General features: G+C 44.4%; 1 protein-coding gene across 1 annotated transcript in view; it reads right to left on the bottom strand.

The window, feature by feature from the left end:
* bloc1s1 (biogenesis of lysosomal organelles complex-1, subunit 1) overlaps positions 1 to 19,889 on the bottom strand; it is a 101,341-nt gene that overhangs the window by 56,123 nt on the left and 25,329 nt on the right. The gene's annotated exons all lie outside the window — the stretch shown is intronic.

The following is a 19,889-nucleotide window of genomic DNA, read 5'->3' as shown; positions in this document are numbered from 1 at the left end:
ATTCTTTTCATATGTATCCCATAAAAGTCTGATCCAAAGATTTAAATTTATTGGCTCTACTTGTGTCTTTATTTGGATTCAACTATATTACAACAGTTTTTGCAAAATAGCTTGTTATCAAAAGGAGATTTTTAAAGTTTTCCTGAAAAACGAAGAGGCCATACTGTTTGCTCTCTGACATAATTTTGATTGGGATGTGCATTTTGAAATTTAAATGTAACAGGTTTCCTTTTTTTAAAATTCTGCAAAACAACAGGGCTTTTTCTTACCCATTTCCACCAGGATTTTGATCCCAGTTCTAGAGGAATTGTGTGCTGGATAGAACCTAGTACACATAACAAGTTACCAATGTTACTTCAGCTATCGGACCCCATGTTAACACCACCACAAGAAACTGAGAATGGGCAAACTGTTCAATGTTGTTGGAAATGAAGGTGGTGATTTCTACAGCAACTCTACACATCCATAAGCAGGAGGTCAGTGGTATATGCCAGTGTTGGAAGTGTATTTTGTTCTAACATCTCATTTTCTCCACTTTGCCAAAAGCATGGAGGTTTCCAAAATGACAAAGTTTAGTCTAGTTTAGTTTAGAGACACAACTCGGCCCACCGAGATCGAGCAGACCAGCGATCCCCCGCACGCTTACACTGTCCTACACACATAATTCTACCAAGCCAATTAACCTACACACCTGTACATCTTTGGAGTGTGGGAGGAAACCGGAGATCCCGGAGAAAACCCACGCAGGTCATGAGGAGAACGTACAAACTCCGTACAGACAGCACCCGTAGTCAGGGTCGAACCAGAGTCTCTGGGGCTGCAAGGCAGCAACTCTGCAGCTGCGCCACCATGCCACCCTACGTACTCTAAAGTGCTGGAGTAACTCAGCAAGTTAAGCAGCATCTCTGGAGAACATGGATAGGGTGATGTTTTGGGTCGACACTCTTCTTCAGACTGATTTGGGGTTGGGGGGGGGGGAAGGGAAGAAAGCTGGGAAAGGGGAGAGACAGAACAAAGCATGGCAGGTAATAGGTAGACAAAAGGCAAAGGGGGTATTTGATAGGCAGGTTTCCAGATGGTGCAATGGGTAAGGATGGCATGGCGTAGCATCAAGCCATACCAGCAGGTGTTATTCTCAGACCATGCTGAATGAATTGATTCAGTGTTGGAGCTCCAAATTGGCTTAGCTGCCACTGAACCAAGAAGGTGAAACTATCCAGACTTAACAGTTCCAAGTAATCTTAATGGGAAGTGAATGCAGGTGAACATTTAGAGCACAGAATTAAGTGATTTGGCCCAAGTGGTCTGTGCTGGTATTCCGTACAAGCCTCCCTCATTTTATCTCCCTTCAGCAGCACATCTAATCCACATCTAATCCAAATGATTGTTCTCAGCTGTAATTCTCTCCATAGTTAAAAAGTGTGCGAGCACACATCAGTTTTAGCTACTGGGCAGCAACTCAGCCGAGCAAATACCTACAGAAGTAACGCAATTTGGAATTTAGAATTTAGGCAGAGGATTTTAGAAAAAACCTAGGCTATGGCAAGTTGCCACTGGCCGATTTACAAATCAAAATGGCTCTGAATCTGCCAACATGCACCCATTAAAATTGGGCAGAGGAAGGATAGGGATGAGAGGATAGTTCCCAGCACCAAGTTAAATGATAGGAAGCATCTGCAGGGAGTGATGAGATGGGGCGGGGAGGTATCTGAGTGGGTTGACAGTTGGGAAACAAGGGACCCAGATCAGCTGTCCTGTTCTTGGTCCCACAAGGAAAAAAATGTAATACAAATCATCCCTCCAGACCCAGATCACTTCCTCTGCCCGACAGCTGGGCGAAGTAGGTCACCACTGCTCTCTTGTTCAGGCGGCATGGTGGGGCAGTGGTAGAGTTGCTGCCTCACAGCGCCAGAGACCCGTGTTCCATCCTGACTACGGGTGCTGTCTGCACGGAGTTTGCACGTTCTCCCCGTGACCTGCGTGGGTTTTCTCCGAGATCTCCGGGTTCTACCCACACTCCAAAGAAGTGCAGGTTTGTAGGTTAATTGGCTTGGTATCAATGCAATTTGTCCCTAGTGTGAGTAGGATAGTGTTAATGTGCGGGGATCGCTGGTCGGTGTGGACTCGGTGGGCCGAAGGGCCTTTATCTCTAAACTAAAAAAAATCATCCCTAGGTCACTTCCTCTGCCCGACAGCTAGCCGAAGTAGGTGACCACTGCTCTCTTGTTCGGGCCACAGGTTAATAGTGCAGTCACTCGTTGATGAAAGCATCACAGTCCACTAGATTCAAATGGGTCTCCCTTTCATCCTGCAGTGTGTAATTGCACAGGTGGTGAGGCAAGAAGACAGAGAGGGAGCCCGTAATCCATGTGGCAGAAACCAGCCTCAGGATCATGCATGGTGTGAGGAGTAGTTCAAACTTTTGTTACCTTATTTGGATGAATAATTTTAACCATTGTTGGGTGCCTGCTATTTATAACGCTTAAGTAGTTCACAGAGCGTGATTGGGAATGACACCTCCACAGAGTAAGGAGGAAAACCCCCATGTGTAGAGATGAGGTGAGGTGGGTCAAAAGTCAACTGTAATCACAGAAAATTGAGTACAAAAAAGAACATAGGCCACCTTTAATAGTGAGAAGCCAGCTGATGAGGACAGCAAGGACGTGCAAATTGTTAAAGGATCAAACATAGCCAGAATGTGCAGAATAAAATAACACGAGCGGACTATAGTTGATAGAGTAGAGAGATGAAGAAACTTGGATCCAGGTCAAGTCTTTTTATTTTCCACTAACCAATCCTTATTATTAACTTGCCGCTGACTGGTTGGCAGATGGAATGTTCCAGTGCAGGCATGACTCCTATTTCACTTGGAGAGTTTCCCGTATTAGAAACATAGAAAATAGATGCAGGAGGAGGCCATTCAGCTCTTCGAGCCAGCAACGCCCTTCATAGTGATCATGGCTAATCATCCACAATCAGTTACCTGTGCCCAACTTCCCCCCATATCCCTTGATTCCACTTGCCCCTAGAGCTCTATCTAACTCTCTCTAAAATTCATCATGTGAATTGGTCTCCACTGCCCTCTGTGACAGAGAATTCCACAAATTCACAACTCTCTGGGTGAAAGAGTTCCTTCTCACCTCTGTTTTAAATGGCCTCCCCTTTATTCTGAGACTGTGGCCCGTGGTTCTGGACTCCCCCAACATTGGGAACATTTTTCCTGCATCTAGCTTGTCCAGTCCTTTTATAATTTTATATGTCTCTATAAGATCCCCTCTCATCCTTCTAAACTCCAGTGAATACAAGCCTAGTCTTTTCAATCTTTCCTCATATGACAGTCCCGCCATCCCAGGGATCAATCTCGTGAACCTACGCTGCACTGCCTCAATTACAAGGATGTCCTTCCTCAAAATTAGGAGACCAAAACTGTACACAATACTGCAGATGTGGTCTTACCAGGGCTCTATACAACTGCAGAAGAACCTCTTTAGTCCTATACTGAAATCCTCTCGTTATGAAGGCCAACATGCCATTAGCTTTCTTCACTGCCTGCTGTACCTCCACGCCAACTTTCAGTGACAGGTGTACAAGGACACCCAGGTCTCACTGCACTTCCCCCTTAACCTGACACCATTGAGATAATAATCTGCCTCCTTGTTTTTGCTGCCCAAAGTGGATAACCTCACATTTATCTATATTATACTGCATCTGCCACGCATCTGCCCACTCACTCAACCTGTCCAGGTCACCCTGCAACCTCCTATCATCCTCTTCGCAGTTCACACTGCCACCCAGCTTTGTGCCTTCCATAAACCTGCTAGTGTTACTTCTAATTCCTTCATCCAAATCATATACATACATGGTAAACAGTTGCGGCCCCAACACCGAGCCTTGCGGCACTCCACTCGCCACTCCATTCTGAAAAGGACCCGTTTACTCCTACTCTTGGCTTCCTGTCTGCCAACCAATTCTCTATCCATGTCAACACCCTACCCCCAATACCATGTGCTCTAATTTTAGTCACCAATCTCCCGTGCGGGACCTTATCAAAGGCTTTCTGAAAGTCTAGATACACTACATCCACTGGCTCCCCTTCATCCATTTTACTCGTCACATCCTCAAAAAATTCCAGAAGGTTAGTCAAGCATGATTTCCCTTTCATAAATCCATGCTGACTTGGACTTATCCTTTTACTGCTATCCAAATGCGCCGTTATTACCTCTTTAATAATTGACTCCAGCATCTTCCCCACCACCGAAGTCAGGCTAACTGGTCTGTAATTCCCCGTTTTCTCTCTCGCTCCTTTCCTGAAAAGTGGGATAACATTAGCTATCCTCCAATCCACAGGAACTGATCCTGAATCTATTGAACATTGGAAAATGATCACCAATGCGACCACTATTCCTGGAGCCACCTCCCTGAGGACCCTGGGATGCAGACCATCAGGCCCTGGGGATTTATCAGCCTTCAGTCTCATCAGTCTACCCAATATTATTTCTCGCCGAATGCAAATTTCTTTCAGTTCCTCTACCCCCCTAGATCCTCTGTCCTCCAGTACATCTGGGAGATTGTTTGGGTCTTCCTTAGTGAAGACAGATCCGAAGTACCTGTTCAACTCTTCTGCCCCTGTTACCCATAATAATTTCACCCGTGTCTGCCTTCAAGGGACCCACATTTAACTCTTTTTCTCTTAACATATCTAAAAAAGCTTTTACTGTCCTTCTTTATATTCTTGGTCAGCTTCCCCTCGTACTTCATCTTTTCAGCCCGTATTGTCCGTTTTGCTACCTTCTGTTGTCATATGAAAGTTTCCCAATCCTCTGGCTTCCCGCTACTCTTTGCTGTGTTATACATCTTTTCTTTGAGTTTTATTCCATCCCTAACTTCCCTTGTCAGCCACAGTTGCCTCCTACTCCCCTTAGAATCTTTCTTCCTCTTTGAAACATAGAAAATAGGTGCAGGAGTAGGCCATTCGGCCCTTCGAGCCTGCACCACCATTCAATATGATCATGGCTGATCATCCAGCTCAGTAACCTGTACCTGCCTTCTCTCCATATCCCCTGATCCCTTTAGCCACAAGGGCCACATCTAACTCCCTCTTAAATATAGCCAATGAACTGGCCTCAACTACCTTCTGTGGCAGAGAATTCCACAGACTCACCACTCTCTGTGTGAAGAAATGTTTTCTCATCTCGGTCCTAAAAGACTTCCCCTTATCCTTAAGTTGTGACCCCTGGTTCTGGACTCCCCCAACATCGGGAACAATCTTCCCGCATCTAGCCTCTCCAACCCCTTAAGAATTTTATATGTTTCTATAAGATCCCCCCTCAGTCTTCTAAATTCCAGCGAGTACAAGCCTAGTTTATCCAGTCTTTCTTCATATGAAAGTCCCGCCATCCCAGGGATCAATCTGGTGAACCTTCTCTGTACTCCCTCTAAGGCAAGAACGTCTTTCCTCAGATTAGGAGACCAAAACTGCACACAATACTCCAGGTACGGTCTCACCAAGGCCCTGTACAACTGCAGTAGAACCTCCCTGCTCCTAAACTCAAATCCTCTTGCTATGAATGCCAACATACCATTCGCTTTCTTCACCGCCTGCTGCACCTGCACACTTGCTTTCAATGACTGGTGCACCATGACACCCAGGTCACGTTGCATCTCCCCTTCTCCCAATCGGTCACCATTCAGGTAATACTCTGCTTTCCTGTTCTTGCCGCCAAAGTGGATAACCTCACATTTATCCACATTATATTGCATCTGCCATGCATTTGCCCACTCGCCTAATCTATCCAAGTCACTCTGCAGCCTCCTAGCATCCTCCTCGCAGCTAACACTGCCACCCAGCTTCGTGTCATCCGCAAACTTAGAGATGTTGCATTCAATTCCCTCGTCCAAATCATTAATATACACTGTAAATAACTGGGGTCCCAGCACTGAGCCTTGCGGTACCCCACTAGTCACTGCCTGCCATTCCGAAAAGGACCCGTTTATTCCTACTCTTTGCTTCCTGTCCGCCAACCAATTTTCTATCCACCTCAACACTGAACCCTCAATACCGTGTGCTTTAAGTTTGTACACCAATCTCCTATGTGGGACATAGAAACATAGAAAATAGGTGCAGGAGTAGGCCATTCGGCCCTTCGAGCCTGCACCGCCATTCAATATGATCATGGCTGATCATCCAGGGACCATGTCGAAGGCCTTCTGAAAGTCCAGATATAACACATCCACTGGTTCTCCCTTATCCACTCTACTAGTTACATCCTCGAAAAATTCTATAAGATTCGTCAGACATGATTTGCCTTTTGTAAATCCATGCTGACTTTGTCCGATGATTTCACCACTTTCCAAATGTGATGCTATCACATCTTTAATAACTAACTCTAGCATTTTCCCCACTACCGATGTTAGGCTAACTGGTCTATAATTCCCCGTTTTCTCTCTCCCTCCCTTTTTAAAAAGTGGGGTTACATTAGCTACCCTCCAATCCTCAGGAACTACTCCAAAATCTAAAGAGTTTTGAAAAATTATCACTAATGCATCCACTATTTCTGAGGCTACTTCCTTAAGCACTCTGGGATGCAGCCTATCTGGCCCTGGGGATTTATCTGCCTTTAATCCATTTAATTTACCTAACACCACTTCCCGACTAACCTGGATTTCCCTCAGTTCCTCCATCTCATTAGACCCCCGGTCCCCCGCTATTTCCGGCAGACGGTTTATGTCTTCCTTAGTGAAGACAGAAACAAAGTATTTGTTCAATTGGTCTGCCATCTCCTGTTCCCTATGATCAATTCACCTGTTTCCGACTGCAAGGGACCTACATTTGTCTTAACTAATCTTTTTCTCTTGACATATCTATAAAAGCTTTTGCAGTCAGTTTTTATGTTCCTTGCCAGTTTTCCCTCATAATCTATTTTCCCTTTCCTAATTAAGCCCTTTGTCCTCCTCTGCTGGACTCTGAATTTCTCCCAGTCCTCTGGTATGCTACTTTTTCTGGCTAATCTGTATGCTTCATCTTTTGTTTTAATACTATCCTTGATTTCCCTTGTTAGCCACGGATGCACTACCTTTCCTGGTTTGTTCTTTTGCCAAACTGGGATGAACACTTGTTGTAGTTCATCCATGCGACCTTTAAATGCCTTCCATTGCATGTCCACCGTCAACCCTTTCAGCATCAATCGCCAGTCTATCTTGGACAATTCACGCCTCATACCCTCAAAGTTACCTTTCTTTAAGTTCAGAACACTTGTTTCTGTATTGACTTTGTCACTCTCCATCCTAATAAAGAACTCCACCATATTATGATCACTCTTGCCCAAGGGGCCTCGCACAACAAGACTGCTAACTAACCCTTCCTCATTACTCAATACCCAGTCTAGAATGGCCTGCTCTCTCGTTGGTTCCTCGACATGTTGGTTTAGAAAACCATCTCGCAAACATTCCAAGAAATCCTCTTCCTCAGCACCCCTGCCAGTTTGGTTCACCCAATCTATATGTAGATTGAAGTCACCCATTATAACTGCTGCACCTTTGGTGCATGCATTTCTAATTTCCTGCTTGATGCCATCCCCAACCTCACTACTGCTGTTAGGTGGCCTGTACACAACTCCCACTAGCGTTTTCTGCCCCTTAGTGTTTCGCAGCTCTACCCATATCGATTCCACATCCTCCGAGCTAATGTCCTTCCTTTCTATTGCGTTAATCTCCTGTCTAACCAGCAACGCTACCCCACCTCCGTTTCCTTTCTGTCTATCCCGCCTGAATATAGAATATCCCTGAATGTTGAGCTCCCAGCCTTGGTCACCCTGGAGCCACGTCTCCGTAATCCCAACTACATCATAATCATTAACAACAATCTCCACATTTAATTCATCCACCTTATTCCGAATACTCCTTGCATTGAGACACAAAGCCTTCAGGCTTGTTTTTATAACACTCTTGCCCCTTATATAATTATGTTGCAAAGTGGTCCTTTTTAATTTTTGCCCTGGATTTGTCTGCCTTTTACTTTTACTTTTCACCTTGCTACCTATTGTTTCTACCCTCACTTTATACCCCTCTGTCTCTCTGCTCTTGTTCCCATCCCCCTGCCATATTAGTTTAAATCCTCCCCGACAGCACTAGCAAAACACTTTGGAATGAAATGATCCTGTATCTTCTGGATTATGCCCAGAAATTCCTGCCATTGCTGTTCCACCGTCATTCCTGCTAGGATCCTTTTCCATTCGACCTTGGCCAGCTCCTCTCTCATGGCTTCATAGTCCCCTTTGTTCAACTGCAACACTGACACTTCCGATTTAACCTCCGAAACCGGAGCGTCCGGAGAAAACCCACGCAGGTCACGGGGAGAACGTACAAACTCCGTACAGACAGCACCTGTAGTTAGGATGGAACCCGGGTCTCTGGCGCTGTGAGGCAGCAACTCTACCGCTGCGCCACCATGCACTGGTGGTGCAGTACCTGTAATCAAACAGTTAAATCTGATTGTTCCCTTCCATTCTTCAACTACTTTGCCTTGAAGAATCCTTAACATTATAGAAAATGGGAAAATGTTAGCTTTGCATTAAAATTCCAATTATTTTCTGTCACAAAACTGTTCACACTTTATTCAACATTACTAAAGACCTGTCATAGCCTATTGAGCAGGACATTTTTAAAGAAAATCAGACAAGTGAGGCAAAACTTGGCTACTTAAGTTTCAAGTATAAGTAGCTCTTTAGGGGTTTGAAGCCACTGAATTGCTCACCTATCAAGGCCAAAACCAATTTGGGATCATGAACAAACCTTAGTACTGCACCACAAACTATAAATTTAAGATATTAAAACAAGCTACTACTCAAGAAAAACACCAATGCTAACTAAACATTAGAAATATAACTCACCCAGTTTTTAAATACACGGCAGACATTTTTCACTCTAGGTCTCAAAATATAAATATTGCTCTGTAGTGCAAACTTCAGACAACAGTCCAGGCCATGGAAAATAAAGACAGAGTAAACTAGAGCAAAAAGACCTTGAGCAATACACCATCTTATTGGGCATGATCCTTATCATTCCAAGATCAGTGGAGATCAAAGTGAGATGTGATTTGAAGAAATTACTTTTGACAGTGAATGCATTGCACTTGATGCCGTACAATCTAATGCAATATTATTTCCAGACACCGGTCACCTAGAATCCTATAAATGAAACAGGAACATGAAACTGCAGCAGCAAGAAAAATAACTGAACAAAAATACTCATTACCAATGACATAGACCATGACTGCGGATGGATTTCTCTCAGTCTTTCGAAGAGATCCTCCTCCCCTCCCCCCACTCACCATCAACAACACCATAGTCACATCTGTGAGTCATTTAAGTTCCTTGGAACCATCATCTCCAGGGATCTTAAATGGAGGGCCACCATCAACTCTACGTTCAAAAAGGCCCAACAAAGGATGTACTTCCTGTGGCAACTGAGGAAACACAAACTGCCACAGGCAATGATGGTCCAATTCTATACTGCTATCATTGAGTCCGTCCTCACCTTCTCCATCATGGTCTGGTTTGGCTCAGCCACCAAGCACGACATCCGGAGGCTGCAACGGATCGTTCGCACAGCTGAGAAGGTTGAGGCTGCAACCTTCCCCCCATTGACGAACTGTACACTGCAAGGGCCAGGAAGCGAGTGGGCAAGATAATTTCTGACCCCTCTCACCCTGGCCACAAACTCTTTGAAGCACTTCCCTCTGGAAGGCGACTCCAAACTGTCAAAGCAGCCACAGGCAGACATAAAAACAGCTTATTTCCACGAGTGATAGTTCTACTCAATAACCAAAGTCTGTAGTCTCTTTTTTGCTCTGGTTTATTTTCACCCACATGTTTAGATCGTAATGGTGTATCCTTATTGTTTTGATGTGTTTATGCATAATTCTTAATTGTTAACTGTATGTTTGCGTTATCATTTGTGAGCGGAGCACCAAGGCACATTCCTTGTATATGCATACTTGGCCAATAAACTTATTCATTCATTCATTCATTCATTCATTCAAATGTTTAAATGTTTTCTGAAGAAGGGTCTCGACCCGAAACGTCACCTATTCCTTCTCTCCAGAGATACTGCCTGACCCGCTGAGTTACTCCAGCATTCTGTGTCTACCTTATGGTTCAAATGATGAAAACAACCTGCCCAAACTCTCCTCAAATGCCAGCTCAAACCCAATCCCACCGTGTTCTTACACTGTTATTTGTTACTGAAATATCTCCAATTAAAATTCCAGATAGTTGGAGAAAATATAGATTTTTTAAAAAGATTCAAGGCAGCATGCATGAAAGCAACATCCTCTAGAAACATAACAGATTTTTGAGATCCACATTCCTGTGAGACTTACCAGTAATTGTCTAAAAGGATTGGACAATCTTGAAAGCATTATAATACAGTTGCCATCACCTTGAGCATTAGCCATAAGAGGACATTGCCTGTTCCAAGCTCTTCCAACTGTTACAACTCAGACCACGTCAGTTGTACCACCTTGGCAGAAATGCCCCATTCTTTAAGCGGTATTTTAATGGTGCCATTCCACAATGCCAAGGGTCTACGAAGTAGCTTAGATGTTTGCGTGGGTACTTTGGTGAATGGGATAGTACAGTCAGAAATGGTTTGGTGCATAAAGTGTTTGTCGAAGAAAGTTGGCAGTGATGAATGAACCAAGTCAGTAATGATTAGTCAAACTGCTACAGTTTCATTTGAGATCCACAAACCTGTCTTCATCAAGGTGGTGGAGATTGTCAAAAGCTTCACGTTCCTGGGTGTGCATATCTCTGAAGATCTGTCCTGGACCCAGCACATCGATGCAATAATAAAGAAAGCCCATCAACGCCTCTACTTCCGTAGAAGATTGAGGAGATTCTGTTTGTTAATGAATTTGAACGTCTACAGGTATATAGTAGAGAGCACATGGACTGGTTGCATCACAGCCTGGTTCAGTAACTTGAACGCCCAGGAACAAAGAAGATTGCAAAAAGTGGCAAACACTGCTCAGTCCACCACGGGTACTGACCTCCCCATCATCGAATGGATCTACAAGAGTCACTGTCTCAAAAAGGTATGGGAGTCTGAAAACTGTAATGTCCAGGTTCAGGAGCAGCTTCTTACCTACTACCCATTATGCTATTAAACATTACAACCTCCAAATAGGCTCAGAACTATATAGACTTGGGGGCATTATTTTTTACTTTGCACTATTATTATCTATTTATTTGTCTGTTTTTTCAATACGTATTGAACTTTTATCGTTGTTATTATGGGTTTTACAGTGTACTATGTTAACATACAGTGCATTCAGAAAGTATTCAGACCCCTTCACGTTTTCCACATTTTGTTACATTACAGCCTTATTTTAAAATGGATTAAATTCATTTTTTAAATCATCAATCTGCACACAATTCCCCATAATAAAAAAGCGAAAACAGGTGTTTAGAATTTTTTGCATCTGTATCTGCTGTGCTGCTGCAAGTAAGAATGTCATTGTTCTGTTTCAAGACATCTATATACTGACACTCTCGATTATTTGTTTGTTTGTTCCTGAACTACAGCCAAAACGACAATTTTAAGCCCAACTTACTCACCGTCGTTCCTTTGGTGCTAATGGAAGAGGTTTCATAGAAGTCGGTGTTTTTAAAAAAAGTTATTCACATTTTAAAGTTAAAATCTATCTCCTGGGGAGGGAGGGGGTGGGTGGAGGGAGGGAGGGGGGAGGAGGGAGGATAAGGGGGGTTGAGGGGGATGGGGAGGGGAATGAGGGAAGGGGGGAGAGGGAGGGAGGGGGTGAGGGGAAGGGGGAGGAGAGGGTGCTGCACCATTGCAGGAGAGGTTTGGGCCCAAGGGGTCCACTTGATCTAGTATGACAATAAACCTCTCTCGACTCTAGAGATTTGTCATTGGGTTTACCCTTTAGTAGTGAATGAGGTGATCTGGGGGGCAGTGGAATCAAGGGATATGGGGAGAAGTTGGGCACAGGTTACTGATTGTGGGTGATCAGCCATGATCACAATAAATGGCTCGACGGGCCGAATGGCCTCCTCCTGCACCTATTTTCTAAAATCAAAGCCACATTCTGACCATCTTGCTTGATTTGTTCTCACCTATATTTAGAGTTATACAATGTGGAAACAGGCCCTTCGGCCCAACATGCCTACACCAGCCAACATGTCCCATCTACATTAGTCCCACCTGCCCGTGTTTGGTCCATATCCCTCCAAACCTGTCCTATCCATGTACCTGTCCAACTGTTTCTTAAACCATGGGATAGTCCCTGCCTCAACTACCTCCTCTGGCAGCTCGTTCCATACACCCACCACCCTTTGTGTGAAAAAGCTGCCCCTCTGATTCCTATTAAATATTTTCCCCCTCACCTTAAACCTATGTCCTCTGGTCCTTGATTCACCTACTCTGGGCAAGAGACTCTGTGCACCTATGCATTTAAATATAGGTCTTACCAATGGGCTGTAAAGCTGAATGACATATATATAATATTCGCACCTAGACTAGAGTTCATTGCAGAGTTCAGAAATTAGATGCAAAATTCCCTTTGGAGGAAATCATGCCTGAAAGTGAAATGTCCCTCCAATTCCACCATACTGGATGGATAGTCATTTATTATGAGATAGATGGAAAGATATTGCATTTTATCAACTTTAGTTTTGGCTTGTTACAACTGACCCGAACAAAGCTGGCTACTTCCTTGTAAATAAACCATAGGGCTTTGGTGATCGTGCCCATTGTTTAAGACAAGGACTCTGGCAGAAACAAAGCTAAATCGTATTCAAATTCAATTATTCTTACATACTGCTTCCGAGTCCACATTTTTTCTGTTGTTGATTTCATGATGCAGTCAATATCCAGCACAAACGATGCTGGCTAATTGTATTCAAATGTACTCTGGCAATGAACTCAAAAAGCTCAGGAAGCTCTCTATCAATATGGACCCAGTTACTAGTGCGGACATAAATGCCCTTATTAATGATCCTGGACACTGTAACAAGAGTCAGTCAAAAGTTATTTAAAACAATAGAGGCAACATGTACGATGAATGCAATGTCCTTGTGTTGGTTAAATCCTACTGTGAAAACCTAAACACTAGGAACTGCAGATGCAGGTTTACACAAAAAAACCCACACAATGGGCTGGAGTAACAAAAAGTCAGGGAGTATCTCCAGGGAACATGGATAGGTGACGTTACGGGTAGGGACCCTTCTTCTGATTGAATCAGATCGATATCTATAATTGCTAGCCTGCTTTAGATCACTTGCTTTTACAAAAATACACAAGGATACCTTTGTGTCAGCCAAAACATTATGACCTGATGAGCCAAAACATTATGCCCACCTGCCTAATATGCTGTTGGTCCTCCGTGTGCAGCCCCATACGCAGCAGGTCGCGATGCACTGTGTATTGTGACACATTCCTCCCGTGACCACCATTAAAATTTTCTGTGACTTGTGCCACATTAGACCTTCTGTCGGTTTGGACCAGACAGGATAGCCTTCGTTGCCCTCGCGCATCGATGAGCCTTGGGCGCCCAACTCCCTGTCTGTCGCCGGTTTGTGGTTTGTCCCTCCTCGGACTACTGTCGGTAGGTACTCACCACTGCTGACTGGGAGCACCCCACAAGCCTTGCCGTTTCAGAGATGCTCTGACCCAGTCATCTGGCCATAACAATTTGGCCCCTTGTCAAAGTCGCTCAGGTCTTTACTCCTGCCCATTTCTCCTGCATCCAACACATCAACTTCAAGAACTGACTGTTCACTTGCTGCCTAATATATCCCACCCCTTGATAAGGTGCCATTGTAACAAGATAATCAATGTTATTCACTTTACCTGTCAGTGGTCATAATGTTTTGGCTGATCGGTGTATGTGGCAATGCAGTGGACAAGAAGAATCAGGTTTTGGATAAGAGCTTCTAAACATGGGATTGGCTAGCTCGGAATACACTTGTCTAGAACATGAACGTTTCTGTCTGTTCTGGCTTGCGAAAATAAACAATAGGTTATTTGAATGGTAGAAAAATGAGGGTAGTATATTTTTGATTTGCAAGATGAATTTCAGGAAACATTAGTTAAATAAATCTTGATTCTCAAAACCCCACAACACTGCAGCTCGATATAGAGGCCGCGCCTTACACGTTTCCTGCACGTAATCTTGAAATAAACAATGACGATAGATTTAAGGAAAGCGCCGACTGTTAAAGTACAAAGTGAAATTTAGACAACGATTTCCAAACAGTTCACCACGTGGACAAAGAGCTTAAAAAAGAAATGTCATCTCAACAAGATGTTTGCATTCCATTGAAATGGTTCAAACTCAATTAAAATTATTTTCCTTTGTCTCAGCTATGGTTCCATTAGAAGTTCTTAGAATCTGACTGTCTGTCAAACAAACGCCTTCTCAAGAAAATTTGACAAATTGCACGCCAACATTGGTCGTGAATTTTCACTCTATTGTAACGTTGCCCAACTGTAATTATTTTGGCTCCGAGGAAGCGCCGTTGAATTTCCTGCATGCAATATCACCACATATGGAGCAAGTGACTGAAGTCATCTTTGTGTTAGCCTGCCAAAAGGACAAGGCAGGAGAAGAGCATGAAGCTGGAATCTATACTAACAAAATGGTGACTGTATTTGAACATAGAACAGAACAGCACAGGAACACCCTTTACCGACAAAGTGCCAATCATGATGCCAAGAGCAACAAATCTCCTCTGATATTCATATCCCTCCATCTGCTGTATATCCACGTGCCTATCTAAAAGTCTCTACATTGCTGCAATCGCATCTGCTTCCACCACTGCCCTTGGCAGTATGATCCACCCTCTGTGTACAAAAATGATGCCCCGCATATTTTCATTTGAGAGAAAATCCTTGAATAAATAGATTATTTTCTAAATTTGCATCCCAGGCGCAAGCTTCACGAATGTAATTTTTGAATAGTGGTGGTTTTGTTTCAACAACTGAATAATGAGCTCACTCAATCACCTAGTTCAGTGTACACTATACTAGGGTTGGACATCAGCCTCTCTTCATGTAAAAATTACAATGGAAACTTTTATTCTAGCTCAGCAGATTTTACAAACTCGTCTGTCATCCTAATTTTTCACTTTCGGTTAACCTCCAACACACTCTCCCTGATCAGCACAGCCTCACTCTTCCTTGCAATGTTAGACAGCAGAATCTATATACTAAAACTCTCGTTTGTTTGGTTGTTTGTTCCTGAAATACAGCCAAAACGGTGCACGATAGCGCGACAATTTTAGGCCCACCTTACTCACCGTCATCCCTTTGGTGCTAATGGAAGAAGTTTCATTGAAATCGGTATTATATTTTTTAAGTTATTCACATTTTAAAGTTGAAATCTATCTCCTAGGGATGGAGGGGGAGGGAGGGAGGGAGGGAGGGAGGGGGGAGGGGAAGGATAAGGGGGGATGAGGGGGATGGGGAGGGGAAGGTGGGAGGGGAAGGTGGGAGGGGAAGGTGGGAGGGGAAGAGGGAGGAGGGGAGGAAGGGGGGGAGGAGGGGAGGAAGGGGGGAGAGGGGAAGGGGAGAGAGGGGAGGGCGAGGGGAAGGGGGAGAGGGGAGGGGGAGGGGGGAGGAGAGGGTGCTGCACCAATGCAGGAGAGGTTTGGACCCAACGGGTTCACGTGGGCTCGTATAGCCATAAAATCATTCTGGCCACAGCTTTGCTTGCTGTCCAAGCCTTTGAAGGTACAGGTAATATCGCAGTGATTTCACTTGATATTTCTGGAAAGTGTGCAAGAATCAAAGGGCTCCTTACCAGTCAGCCACATTTAAACAAGCTACAAGAAGGATAACCAGGTGTAAGGGGAAAATGCATGACAAAACCTACTGCGAGCGTGTGGAATTGTGTAATCAGCCCAGTGCACTTTCAAGGCATAACAGTGGCGAGTGCACCAAATGTGCAGAGGCGTGTAGTGTAGAAACTAAATTCTTTTATCGTTGCTATCTTAATGCATCCTCAAGCTATGGAGGAGAATTTTTAGAATGAGTCTGGCAGGAAGCAGGCTCTTATAACCACCTTTCTGTTTACCCAATCAACCTTCAGCTCCCACGTGCAAAATGAGTACTTGACCTTGGTGTAAATGCAAGACCGCCTGAATCAATGCCAAAACTGGGGCTTTGGAATTGTGGATACACCATGACAGCTCTGAAATGTATAAAATGGCGGAACTGCTTCAATCTTAGAATACTAAGAGACCCAAATGCTGATCATATTGTGTTACAGTTACAGGATACCCCAATCAGAAGATGAAAGACTGAACTGAGGCTCAATTAGAGCTCTTAATGATAGCGGAGTCAGGGGGTATAGGGAGAGGGCAGGAACGGGGTACTGATTGAGAATGATCAGCGATGATCACATTGAATGGCGGTGCTGGCTCAAAAGGCCGAATGGCCTCCTCCTGCACCTATTGTCTATTGTCCACTGTCAATAACCTGTACATGCAAAAGACAGCAACACTGAGTGTTCGTTCCCTGCTATGGTGCCTTGCCTCTCTAGCCTGACTGCATCAGCCTACATGAGGCACACAGCAATTATGCAATCATTGCACATGCCTCACACATACTTAGCTTTGCTTTATGCATTTCTCAATGCATGTGCTCCATGTGTCCTCAGGCTCTACCTTGTTAATCCATTTCTTGGTCTTCAATTGACAGCCGATCTTTATCACTGTCATGATTGACCAAATTTGGTACTCAAACACAGAGGGGTGGGTACGGCAATAGTGGCTGATGCAATGTGAAGGTAGAGAGATGACAGCACAAAGAGCAGAGGTAGGACACCATTAATCATCAGCACAGCTGCGGCACCAAGAAGGCAGAGGCGCTCACAGCCCATGCTTGCCGTACCATGTGAGTGAGTGCCTGAAGCATCTGAGCAAACCTCCCCCTCCCCAAACCCACACCACCATCCCACACCTGCTTCACACAGCTGTTATCGTGGTAGGTCACGCATAGGTTAAGCAGATGCCACTGCAGTAGATTTTAGTGGAAATAAAACAACAACCTCACCCAGCAAGGCGCGATCTTTAAAACTGCAGCGACTCCCTTACAACTACAGCAATGTCACTTGACAGTGTTGAAATATGAAATACTGAGAGCAGAGCTGTCCTGCTCACAGATTCATTTTACAAGGAGCAATTGTAATGTTTAACTCTTGACTACTTTCTGTTTATTCCATTTGCACAGCTGGTACTTTTGAATGGCATGCCATACAAATCTTCCCTGCATACATCACGCTCGTCCAAGCAATGAACATTTTATGATCAGATTTATGTTTGAATACCAAATTTAGTCAATTATGCTTGAAGTGAATTTTCTCTTTTGCCTTCTAAACACAATTCTTTATTCAGCATATTTTAAAGCATAAACTATCGAATATAAAGATACATTAAGCAACATAAACACTTCAGACTTGTGAATGGCAAACTACTTAATCCTCTCTTGCATTTCACAGCTGTTTAAATCACGCAGGTTTACAGAAACGCTACTGAAACTTAGTAGGGTTTTAATGAAGGGTCAGATGATCACATTTAGGGGCTTCTGCTGTGGTCTGATTGTCGTTGAGAACCTGGTGTCAATCTGCCATGGGAAGAGATTATGAGGTGGACGGGGAAAGGATTCAAGGATGTGCTAAAGGCTTCCTTGATGAAGAGCAACATTCCCACTGCCTCATGGGAATCTCTGGTCCTTGACTGCTCAACGTGGAGGTGCATTTGGGACAGTGTCGGGAGCCTCACGGGAAGCACACGGAGGCCCGACAGAAACAGTGGAGGGACAGCAGACCCCAGACTACCCACCCATCCGTCCCATCTGTGGAAGAGTGTGTGGGTCCCATGGGGAAAGCATCAGTCACCTCGGAAGCCATTGAACTCAAGGGGAAGCAAGTCATTTTTGATCTCGAGAGATCGCCTCCGGGGAAGAAGGACCGTTATTGGTGACTGAAGAATTCAGAAACATGTGGCTTCATTCGGTCATGAAGCAAAACAAATGGTTCAAATAAATTCAGTGTCAAGCTTACAATTTTTTTCTTCAAATAGTATTTCAGTAAGAGGTGTGGTCACAATAAATACGAAGGTGGCATTGTGTTTATTCACACAACTTTCAGGTTCATGGCTCGTTAGAATAAAATGAGCAAATTGCCCAGCGTTCACTGAGCAGATCCTATCACAGTAGGCCGGGGGGGGGGGGGGGGGGGGGGGGCGGGGAGGGGGATGGGGAGGGGAGGAGGTGTGTAAATTACTCAAAAGTTGACCAAAAAAAAGCTTCTCTGTTTAGGCCAAGCATTCTAGTTTTTGCTGTCCTTTGATGAAGATGAAGTCATCAACTTCAGGAAGCGTGGCGGCACGGTGGTGCAGCGGTAGAGTTGTTGCCTTACAGCTCCAGAGACCTGGTTTCGATCATGACTACATGTGCTTGTCTGCACAGAATTTGTACGATCACCTCGTGGGTTTTATTTGGGACCACCAGTTTCCTCCCACACTCCAAAGACATACAGGTTTGTAGGTTAATTGGTTTGGTATAAATGTATATTGTCCCGAGTGTGTGTAGAATAGTGTCAGTGTGCGGCGATCGCTGGTCGGCGCGGACCCGGTGGGCTGAAGGCCTGTTTCCGCGCTGTATCTCTAAACAAAAACAAAAACGAACTCGTGGTGGAGTACATGCCTCAATCAGCATTAATGGTGCCAAAGTGGAAATGGTTGAGTGCTTGGAGTCAATATTACCAACGATCTGCTGTGGACCAACCACACTGGAGCGACAGCCAAGAAGGCATGCATACCAATGCCGCTACTCCCTCAGGAGACTGAGGAAATTCGGCACGACTCCAAAGAGACTGACACACTTCCACAGGTGCACCATAGAAAGCATACTCTCGGGATGAATCACAGCTTGGCTTGGGAACAGCTCTGCACAAGAAATTTCCACAAGGAATTTCAGAACGTGATTGAGGTAGCCCAGTCCATCACACAGACTAGACTCCCCACCAATAAGTCCATCTACACTTCACGTTGGCTCAGGAAAGCAGCCGACTCGTCCCTGTCCCATCTCGATAATTTCTCCTTCACCCTCCACTCCCGTTGGGCAGAAGACACAGAAGCTTGAAAGCTCGCACCACCAGACTTAGGAACAGCTTCTTCTCCTCTATTATCAGGCTTCTGAACAGCACTTCAGTAAACTATGGAGCTGTCCTCATTGCAGACATTGGACTTTGTCTCTGGAACTGATGCGCTACAATGCTGAGAACTATATTCTGCATGCTGTATCTTCCCCTTTGCTTTGCTATTGTACTCGAGTTTGGATTGATTGCATCAATGTACAGTATTATCTGATTTGATTGGATAGCCTGCAAAATAGAGCTCTTCACTGTATCTCGATATGTGACAATAATAAACCCAAACCTTGACTGAAAACAAGGGAAGGTATTTATTCACAAAATGCTGGAGTAACTCAGCAGGTCAGGCAGCATCTCGGGAGAGAAGGAATGGGTGACGTTTCGGGTCGAGACCCTTCTTCAGACCCTTTCTCCCGAGATGCTGAGTTACTCCAGCATTTTGTGAATAAATACCTTCGATTTGTACCAGCGTCTGCAGGTATCTTCTTATACTGAAAACAAGGGTCCAGTTTGCCTGTTCAATGGTCAGTGTGCATCCATCATTCTTGGCTCCAGTGGCTTATATTTTAACATTGCTAATGAGGTCCTAATGCCAGGAAAGGATCTCGACTTGAATCACTCTGTGAAGTGACTCCCACCTGTTTCTGCCAGGAGTAACCGACACCATTTAAAATGAAAACTGGAAATTGTAAATTGCACACCAAACAATCACCATTTC

The sequence above is a fragment of the Rhinoraja longicauda genome, chromosome 42, assembly GCF_053455715.1.
Source record: "Rhinoraja longicauda isolate Sanriku21f chromosome 42, sRhiLon1.1, whole genome shotgun sequence".
Classification (NCBI taxonomy): domain Eukaryota; kingdom Metazoa; phylum Chordata; class Chondrichthyes; order Rajiformes; family Arhynchobatidae; genus Rhinoraja; species Rhinoraja longicauda.
This window is presented reverse-complemented; position numbering and strand designations above follow the sequence as displayed.